Here is a 9,319-nt window from a genome sequence, read left to right as displayed (position 1 = left end):
TCACCATCCTTAGAGCTATTACGGCTGCCACCCCGTAATTCTCATCCTGTCTATTCACCTCCTAATCAACTACCTTACCTTAATAGAACACGAACTGTCAAGGCCTTCTGGTCAAGAGCACCTAACACTATCTATTGGGGTCAGGAGAAAGAAATTTATTCATTCATGCTGCCCAAATACATTGAGTTGCCACATTACACAGTACGCTGTGATTCTTCCAATCCGTGATTGGACATATATAAATTACATATTTTTATATGATATAATATAATAGAAAGATAACATTTTTTTTTCCACAGTTTTCTTTTACAATACCAGTCTACAAACTAAATACAAGTTTTTCAATTCATTCCTTTTTTTCTTTCCCTTCCATTTCACAACCCTTATTTCATTTTATCAACAAATTCCACTATATAACAAATATTAAAATATTAATACTTATTAAAATATTAAAATATACTAAGAAAATCACCTCGACAAAAGTATTCCTACTTTTACAACAGGTAACCTTTTTACCGTTAGATAAGTTTCCCTTTCCAAATTACGTTCAATACATTTTGATTTGTGTAGATCAAGGGTGGCCGAGTTTTCAGTATTTAAGATCTTCTTTTTATCACGATCGAATGGTCATTGGCGTAGTCTAAGGAGTGAGAAGGGGAGTAAAATGCACACAATGTTTCAGTATAAGGTGCAAGTAAAATATATGTTCAAGCTATTTTTTATTTTTTAAATCACTTATTAAGTTTTCGAGATTTAGGCTCACGAAGAAAATAAATTTCAGGACCAAATTTTGATAGCAGCGTACATGCGATACCTAAAAAATTCTATTTTCCGACACTTGTTCAAGATAGAGTTTTACTAACTTAAAATGAAATTTAATTTTTTTATCAACTTCAACCTGTAAGTTGTTGTACTATTTGTTCGTAAATATGAAAAATGTGTTATAAAAATGCACGGTGAGGCTGATAATTTGATTTCAATATTTCACTTTCACGTTTCGTTTTTTGGCAAGGGAACTTTATCATGATAGAATATTATGATTTACTTTTTGTTTAAATAGCTCGCTGAGTACACCTTGTACTGAAATATAGATATACGGCTTATCTACGTACTTACGTACCTATGCAAAAATAGCAATAATAACCGATTCCTTTGAACAGCCCTGCAAAGTGGGGCGAAACGTCGGAAAATAAATAGTTGTAAACTATTTTTATTTCTCTTTTGACCGCAACCCTTACCATCCTTATATAACAATAATAACTATTTAAATGGCCAAAAAACTCACGTCCAGGGGAATTAAAAGACATGGATAATTATTAACAATATTTCATTCAAAGTAGCTACCGATAAAGACAGATTTAGAATTTACTTTTTTGCCTTAACATTATTGGAGACTGTGTCTGCATGTCTCTAAGCAAGGAATCATAATTCGGTGTATAGTCTGACAAAGATAATAATAATGAGTCTTCAGAATGGGAATCAGTGAGGACAGAATGTTGTTTAGTCTTCGTCAGCTTCAAGTATGAAAATGCCGATTCGCATAGCTATTTAGATCCGTGAATAGATATATAAACGTGATAGATATATTCACTACATTTGGTGATTCTGGAATATTTTTCTCGGTTGACATATTTCCAAAGAAAAAATTCAAATTTCCTGGCTTGTAAGATTAAGTCAGTCTTTTAAAGTTATAATTTCATTTTCTAATGCCTTTTGATTCATGTAAAATATGTCTGAAATTATTTAGCTAATGCGTTTCACACTTAAATCTTTTTTAAAAAGAAAATATACAAATTCCACAATTTCTTTTATTTTTTTTTCCAAAAACCTGGAATATTACCTCAAAATCTCAAATTACTTTTTGGATTTCTGCGAGGTATTTGTCGATCTTAAAATTAATATTTTAATGTTTTCATAGGTTATCCACCATATTTGGAAAATTATTTACGATATTTATGATTATTTTGTTGTAACTTCTTATAGCAAAATAAATTTTGTTTTATCTGCGTCTATGCAGCTGATCATATCAATTACTGTTTATTTTTACATTATAATTCTAAATTTAAATGACTAACGCCTGTTGAACAGATTCGACACTTAGGACTCAATCTTGACAAGAGACTTACTTGGAATCCACACACAAGACGTAAACGACAAGAAACTGCTCGTAGATTCCGATTGCTACAACACTTACTTGACAAACGCTCTAAACTTCCCATTCATTACAAAAAAATAGTATACACTACGATAATCAGACCAATTTGGACAAAGGGAATTGAGCTCTGGGGCTCCACCAAGCCATCAAATTCCTCCCATCCAATCCTTACAATCCAAAATCCTACGTAAAATCCTTGATGCTCCTTATTACGTTACAAATAAACTCATTCACAAAGACCTTAACATCCCATTCGTTGCAGATTCGGGCCACAACAGATATGCATCTTTTTATTCCAAACTCCTTAACCACCCTAACCCATTAATTCTTAATCTTTCATCCTTAACAATCCCTGATAATCCTCCGAGGCGTCTGAAAAGAAGATGGCCACGGGACCTTCTAATTTAAATTAATGTTTGAAGTACCACCAATGGGTGGTTCCGTCCCAAGATTTTCAAGTGTATATGAAACATACAACATATTTACTTATTGTATTTATTATTTTATACAATTGTAAATCACATTAAATAAATAAAAAATTTAAATGACTAATGTTTAAGTTAAATCGGTAAGAAATACTAAGCCATGTTTCATTATTTAAATTTAAATCTTGTTCGTGAAGAAAATCTCTAATTTCAGGCAATAAATCACAAGACCACTGCAGAAATTTACCTATGCCTAGCCATCTCACATTGGTATTTAGTAATAATTCAGGTTGGCGTTCATCGAGCTGCAGTTGGAAGTGCCGTTTGAGGGAACTTCAAAACTCATGAACTGCGGCAATTATCTCCGTTACTTAAGAGAAATAATGACACTGCATATTAAGATCGGGGACAGCAATACAAGTATATTAAAATCTAACATAGGTATGTTAAAATTTACAATATGTATGTTACAGTAACGATATATTTATTATGGTTTACAATACTAACTCCTTAATTTAAATAGAATTATTGTTATTCCTAATATATTTGTAATATTATTCCTTATTTTTCTCTCAGTGTAATGACCGCAGTTTAGAGACCGTTTGCCGAAAATGCTCACTCATCAAGTAAATATATAGAGGTAATAAAAGCTATTTGATTTATAACAAAGAATAGGTTATTATATTTTAAACAGAAGAAAAGTGGAAACTCAACGTGGTCACCGAGGATAAATAACATTGATTAATAATAACATTGTTAATATAAAAGAAAAGAAGCTACCGTATGACATTACCAAATATTCGAGCTAACTGACTATGTTATTCGATGTGTCCAAATGACTAGTATAACACGTAAGTCAAAATAAATTTTGCTAGGTGGGCGGAGATCACATTGCCAGGCTGTCAAAATTATAGGAATTGTTGACCTTTGTAAATTCGCATAATGCATTAAACTATTGCTACAAAGTTTTGTCTTCTACAATCGCTTAAAAGTTCATGGTAGATGGAATTCCACCCCTGCGACAATCGACGATCGACTAAAATTGGCTTCGCGATCGAATAGTTGGCCACCTCTGGTGTAGATAATATGAATTATATTTTCGATATTTTACCTTGTCTTTATTTTTTTTTCTTATTTCAATTCCTTATCTTTCATTCAACTCTTATTACCAAAATATTACAATATTATTTTCCGGTCTTCCGTATTTAATTGATAGTTCTTACAACCACTCACAAATATTTTATTCTCTTATGGATGTTTGACCACAGTAGCGTTTTAGAGAGTAGTTTAATGTTGCAGTTGGGTAATTTCTGTTCTAAACATCATTTATCTTTTCTTGTCTGTAGTGAGTTCTAATTTGTTAGTTTTTGCCAATTTTTCGAAAATTATAAGTGATTGGTTGAACAGAACTTAATTTTGTAAATATTTTATCACTGATTAATAGAAAAACGTATATTTTTACCCCGTCAGGTAAATTCAATTCAAATATTGTGTTTCCACTTCATTCCAATGTGTAAGAGAGAGGCATGAGCAGGAATTGCATATGATAATACGAGATAAGACAAAAATAATGAGTGAAGAAAATATATAAGATATTTTGGACAGTGCTGGAGAAAGAAAATAAATAATAACTAATAATTTTAACTAAATAAAATGAAACCGGTAAAAATGAGAAAGAAAATAAACAAGTGCCGTAGGTCAAGGCCCTCATGAAGCAGCAATTTATTTTGCAATTTTTGTACTTTTTTCGACCGACCTCCGCACTTTCTTCTTATAAGGAAACCTGTTTCGAATAACTAATAATTATAAATAATAGCACAATCCCAGCCAGTATAATAAATTAAAACCAGGCGAGGCTCACATGATTAGAATATCGGAGGTCGTTTTAAGTTTATTTTGTTTTCTCACTACTGAAGATTCGTATTCGTGTCTAAAATAGAAAACATTAATAGAATCGAAAAGGTCCACTTCTTTATAGATATCAAGGAACAAATTTGATTATGTAGCAGTCTGTAGTTAAATCATTGTTCGGGCATACTGACAAGTAACGTTAATTTGAATTATACGACATTTTCACTTGAGAAAATGATTTGGGATTCGTTAGGTAAAAACTTATTTGTTAGCCGCAACGTTTCGGCCATAATTTCAAACCTTCATCAGGGCTAATAACAAATAAGATAACCTAATAAATGAGAAAACAACTAACAGAACATAGTGTTGAAAGACATTTATAGCCTAAATATTATAAGAAGATAAAGACAGTATGCAAAAAGTTATAATGAATTTTAATAAAAGAACAGAACGTGTACGAAAATGTATGAATATCTAGTTAGTAAATATGTATACAAAATGAAAATAAAATTATGAAAAAAGTTGGATGAAAAACTTTTTTTTTTCGTACCCTTCTGTAGAAATAGTTGCAAGTACAATATAAACTGAAGATATACATGTTCTAAATTTATATTGTACCTGTAACTATTTCTACAGGAGGGTACAAAAAAAAAAATTTATATCCAAATTTCATAACTTTGAAAAAAGTAGGATAAAAAACGTATATTTAGGTAATTAAATGTGTATGTAAAATAACAGGATTAAAGAAATAAAATTTAAAGTTAGATAATCCAAAAGGAATAAAAAATATGAATATTTTAATTTAATAATAATAATTTAAAATTAAAGTTATGAGGAAATTAAATAGAAAGAAAATACATGTATTTAATGAAATGTGTAAGTAGAATACTAGATTGAAGCAATAAAATATATAGTTATATAAGACGAAACGAGTAATTTGTAAACATTAACATTAAACGAATAAAAGGATAAAGTGAGCATAACTTAATAATATGGCTAAGGAAGAAGTAATAAGAAAAGATTTATTTTCCACTTTTTTCATCTTTTTATATTATATTTATACATATATATTACTCTTACTTAATTTTATTATTACTTTTCTTATTTATCTTTTTATAATACTTAGATGAAACATGTCGAATAATGTATTTATAATGTTAGTTGTTTTTAAATTTTACTTACTGTATTTTATTGTACTGTGTTATGTTTATTTTATTATTACATGTAGATAATAACAAATTCATCATATTTATTAAATAAAAAGCTTTTTAAAAAATCTTCATATACAATAAAATCTGTATACATTATTGAAAATAAATACTTTTAGACCTACCTAGTACACAGTCCAGTCGGCAGGGTTCGTAAGGAGCAGCATAAAGTTTTTTTATATATAATCTTTACACTTTTATGAGACTGTTTCAATAAATAAATTTTATTCAATTGTAGCCTCAAAACAATTTATATTTCTTTATAAGTCCGATATTTCGGTTATCCTCAAGAACAATTTTAGAACCACATCAATTTTAAAAAACTTTATGCAGGCTATTCTACCCAGGTCATTAATTTGAGTCCACAATTACCCTATTTTGTCAATTCTTCAAATTAAATTAAACATTAAAATTTTTAATCACTGTTAACCTTCACTATTATAATTTATCGCAACAAATATTTGTGATTGCCAGACTTATAAAGAAATATAAATTGTTTTGATACTAAAATTGGATAAAATGTATTTATTTAAACAATAAAGTTTTTTCCTTAAATACTTGCTTATGTTTCTTGAGATTTTGAACCTAATTCTGGATTTTTCCACCTCGTATTTCGAATGCTAATATGAGGAAATACAATGAACCATGAAAAATGCACTTTTTTTCTGTTTATCGACATATATTAAAAAAATGATTGATAATATCCCAAAATAATTGATGTACAAAATGAAAGATGAGAAAATTTCCTATGAAATCGATATTCCATAAAGTCCGAGTTAAATCAGACCAAGTGATTTCATCTTTGGTTCCTTGCAATATTTTTCATTTTATGATGAGGTGCTTTACCATAGATTAATATCTGGATAAGCTGGTTAGGCATAATTTAAAAATTAAAATTATGGATAGAAAAATAAAATTGAGAGAATGAAAATATATGTAACATGTTATTATTGTTGTTTTTTCATTCTCTCAATTTTATTTTCCTTTCCATAATTTTGATTTTTAAATTATTAATAAACTGATATATTCATATTTCTTTGCATTATATACTTCATTTTTATTATTTCTTTATACATCCTTACATTTTATTTTCCACTTCTCTCATCACTTTATTTTATTAATTCCACTCTGTACAATTATTTACTTTATGTCATTCTGTTTATATTTTTTGTACTCATTGGCTGCTATCTTGTTCTGTTCTTAGCCCTGATGGAGGCTAGAAATTCTGGCCGAAACGTCGGCACTATTAAATAAGTAACTTAAACTTATTTGTGTTTTAATTTGACCACACCCCCAACCATCTTCTCGTATAATTTAAAATAATATTTAAAAATTCTTGTCATTTAATTTCAATATAGTTTATTTCATATCAATTAAGTTTCAAGAAGCCAATTATTTAGTTTATCTTGCAAAATTTATTGTAATCTAGAACTCTATTTATTTACATCTGTGTTTTCTACCCTAGAAGACTTTAAAGTGATGAAAATAATGTAAAATGAAAAAGTGACTCTTTTTTAATTTTCTGTTTATTAAATATACTTTTTACATACCATAATAAACCTTCGAATTCCTCTCGTATGCAATCCTTACAATCCAAAATCCTTCATAAAATCCTAAATGCTCCCTACTTTGTCACAAATAAAATCATCCATAAAGACCATAATGTTCCATTTGTAACCGATCTAGCCCGAACCAGATATCAATCCTTCCATTACAAACTCCCTTACCACTCAAACCCTATTAGTTCTTCTATTAAATCTTGCTTCCTCTTTTATTCCGGACAATTCTCCGAGGCGTCTGAAAAGAAGATGGCCTCGAGACCTTATATTGTAAAAATGTTTTTAGTGTGCTACCATTGTGTAGTTTCTTTACATACCTGTACCATACCATTATGATTTCCTCAAATTTACTTGATGTATTTATGTACAGTTGTAAATATCAATAAATAAATTTAAAAAAAAAAATCATAATGATTGATACAAGTGCCAAGATAAGATATAGACCAGGAGTGGCCAACATGTCCATTGCTAGTCAAATTTTGGTCGATCGTCAATCGCTCGCAATGTCTGGGGTGGGGTCCCACGTGTACCATGAACTTCGAAGCGATTGTAGATGACAAAACTTTTTAGCAATATTTTAACGCATTCTGGGAATTTGCAAAGGTCATAAATTCCTAGAATTCTGACAGCCTGACACTCCCCACACAGTACAATGTTTACAATTATGAGAGATAGTTGACCGTGGATGACGTACGAGGAGAAGATGTTTGGGGGTGCGGTCAAAATGAAACACAAATAAGTTGGTGTAACCTCATTTAATCCTATTCTGTAAAATTATTCATTTTATGTCATTCTGTTTATATATTCTTTTTTATTTTCTACACTTATTGTGGTTGTTATCTTGTTCTGTTCTTAGCCCTGAAGAAGGCTAGAAACTCTAGCCGAAACGTTGGCACAATTAAGTAGGTTACACCAACTTATTTGTGTTTCATTTTCACCGCACCCTCAGCCATCTTCTCGTCCAATGTTCACAATTGTCACCGGACGCAACTCATTATTAGTATCCTTGTCAGGATTTGAACCTAATTATGATTCTTTGGTTAGAGACATGTAAACTCAGTCTTGCCATTAATGTTAGGGTAACAAAATAAATTCTAAATCTGTCTTTATCTGTGGCTACTATACTTTGAATTAATAAATATTGTTAATAATTATCCATGTTCTTTTAATTCTCCTGTACGTGAGTTTTTTGCTCTTTAAATAATTATTGTTGTTGTTTTTCCCTAGATACGTAAGTACGTAGATAAGTCGTATATCTATATTTCAGTACTGAGGTGTACTATTGATAGCTTAGCAAAATATGAGTCATATTATTCTTTCATAATAAATTTTCCAGGCCCAAAAAAAAACAAACACGAAAGTGAAATATATAAATCAAATTATCAGCCTTACTGTGCGTTTTTATAACAAATTTTTCATATTTACGAACAAATAGTACAACTTATTGAAGTTGATAAAAAAAAATAATAAATTGCATTTTATGTAAGTAAACCATTAAATCTTGAACAAGATTCGGAAAATCTAATTTTTTAGGTACCCCATGTACGGAATGCTGCGATCTAAAGTTGGGTCTGGAAATCTATTTTCTTCATGATCCTTTATCTCGAAAACTTAATAGTGATTTAAAAAATTAAAAATAGTTTTGAACATATATTTTCTTATCTACTCATACCTCACTCTATATATTATACTCACGTATATATATTATATCACGTATATATACTCACGTATATATTATACTGAAACACAGTATGGATTTCACAACCCTTCTGCCCCCTCAGACTACGCCTTTGTAAGTCGATCGCGATACACTTTTAAGATAAAAAGTAGATCCTATACATTGAAAAGTTGGCTACCCCTGTCACAGATAATGATTACAATAATTAGAAGTAAAAAAATAGTTGACTATTTGGGTTTGCAAAAAAAAAAATAAATAAAATCAGATATAAAATATCTTTTGTTGTAAATTTTCATGAAGATGGAGCCAAACGCCATGTAATAAGAAAAGTTCGAATCCAGTTCGAATATTTCCCTCCTCTAAGACACAACCCCTGATGAAGACCTGAAACTCAGGTCGAAACGTCGGCATAAAATAAATAAATATGGTTTTGTTTATTTATG

This window comes from Halyomorpha halys, unplaced genomic scaffold (assembly GCF_000696795.3).
Source record: "Halyomorpha halys isolate HHAL.00 unplaced genomic scaffold, Hhal_1.1 Scaffold401.1, whole genome shotgun sequence".
NCBI lineage: Eukaryota > Metazoa > Arthropoda > Insecta > Hemiptera > Pentatomidae > Halyomorpha > Halyomorpha halys.
Note: the sequence above shows the minus strand (reverse complement) of the source record.